This window comes from Frankliniella occidentalis, unplaced genomic scaffold (genome assembly GCF_000697945.3).
Source record: "Frankliniella occidentalis isolate FOCC.00 unplaced genomic scaffold, Focc_3.1 Scaffold28, whole genome shotgun sequence".
In the NCBI taxonomy this organism is placed as follows: domain Eukaryota; kingdom Metazoa; phylum Arthropoda; class Insecta; order Thysanoptera; family Thripidae; genus Frankliniella; species Frankliniella occidentalis.
In genome coordinates, this window is record NW_026267158.1 from 209,087 (window position 1) to 210,916 (window position 1,830).

The 1,830-nt window shown below is 56.6% G+C and overlaps 1 protein-coding gene across 2 annotated transcripts in view; it reads right to left on the reverse strand.

Annotated features, from left to right (window-relative positions):
- LOC113212929 (glutamate decarboxylase) overlaps positions 1–1,830 on the reverse strand; it is a 57,356-nt gene that overhangs the window by 9,466 nt on the left and 46,060 nt on the right. The window lies entirely within an intron of this gene.

Sequence of the window (1,830 nt, forward strand, 5' to 3'; positions counted from 1 at the left end):
CCCCTCACCGCCCTCCCTCTGTGCGGCCTCCCACCAAGCTGTCGGAGAGAACATTTTAATTTGCGTCAATAACGCATTTGCCGGGGCGGGGCGGGCAGCGGCGGGCTGTCGGCGAGGAGGAGGCGGTTCGCGTCGCGTGCGGGATTAGAGCCGATCCGAGGCCTTTCAATCAACACTCCTCTGCGGAAGCAGATCATAACACCTCGGCAGGACGACGACACACGCCATTTATCACCTTTTTAGCGTTCCGATTTCCGTAGCGCCTCTGGCAGTTCTCGCCTCCGGCTCCGGCCGGCCGAACTGGCTGGGGCTGGTGCTGGGGGTGCTCCGAGCGCCTGCGAGGTATGCAGCCAGCGTGCACGCCTGTGCCGCGGCGGCCTACCCACCAGGCGCCGTGGGCCGCCTCCCAGCCCTCAGTGTCGCCACCGCCTGGTCGGCAGAGATGAGCGTTTAGGCGCTCGGAGACCGACCGCCGAGACCGCGCGCGGTCTGTGCACAGACCACCAACAGGCAAGAGGTGAGGAGCTCCACCTCACCTCTCACCTGCAGCCGGTCTGTGCATAGACCGCGCGCGGTCTCGGCGGTCGGTCTCCGAGCGCCTGAACGCTCATCTCTGCTGGTCGGGTCCTCGAGAGCGATCGAGCTGTTCGACCCCGCCTTCGCCCCGCGGATGAAAAGAGTTTCCGCCGCTTCACTCATCCTGACCCTTCTCCTCTTTCTCTTCCTCTCCCTCGTGTGTACCGCTTCCGGTTCAGCCCGCCGCCGGGCCTGGCCGCGTCTCTCGAGCGCCTCGCCGGACCGCACGGCACCGCACCGCACAGCACCACGGGAGCGGGACGGAAATCTCTCTGGAATTGCGACTTATGAACGCGCGACTGGAGCCCACCCCTGGCCCTGGGGCCGGCGCACCCGGCGCACCCGGCCGCGTGTCAGTGCCATCTGCAGCGCCAGCGCCAGCGCCCGGCGTCAAACAACAGCCTGGCGCCCCGCCCCAATAGTGAGTGACGTACGCACACTTAAAAGTGCACAAAAATGTGTGTGCACTGGTAAAACAAGTGTGCAGTATTTCCACACCAAAGGTGTGCAAGTTGTGATTTAGCACATCACATGGTGTTTAACTCAAGTTGCACACTTGCGTGGTGTGCAAATTTTAGACGTTCTGTAAACGTTTAAATTCTGCACACTGGACACACACACAGTTCTATGCTGTCAATAGGGAACCATACGGCAAGCAGATGCTATACGTTTCGGAAGTGTCGAAAGTTTAAAAATCAATTGACGTATAACATAGTTAGACACCACAAAGTGTCGAGAAAATGCACACTTGAACTTAAACGTCAATTGACGTGCAAAATTTAACACTTGTTTTACCAGTGTGGCCATTGCATCATGCATAGAATGGTGTGAGACAGTCAAAATGGAATTAGAAAACTGTGTGAATTTCAGTAGAGAAGCGTACACTTGTCCGACACAGAAGAATGCGTGACATGACTATGGCATGCACACTTTTACATCTGGCATTTTAAAATGCCATAGAGCGCACTTTTAAGTGTTCGGGTGTTAATCACGTCGGTTTATAGAGCACAGTACTGACTACATGCAGCTACCAACGCATATCCTAGATTATACTGCACAGTTTTGCTTCATTATTTTGGAAAGGTAAACCAGACATTTTCTCGACTGCCGGTGGTACCACACAACACAGCCGCCATGAGTGAGAGGGGTCGTCAGTATCTGATCGTTTGCCGTCCCATTTCTCTGGATGATTGTGGCAAAGCAGGACCCCTTGGGTACCGGAAGGCGCTTGCTCCAGCTCCTGCCCCCCCCCCC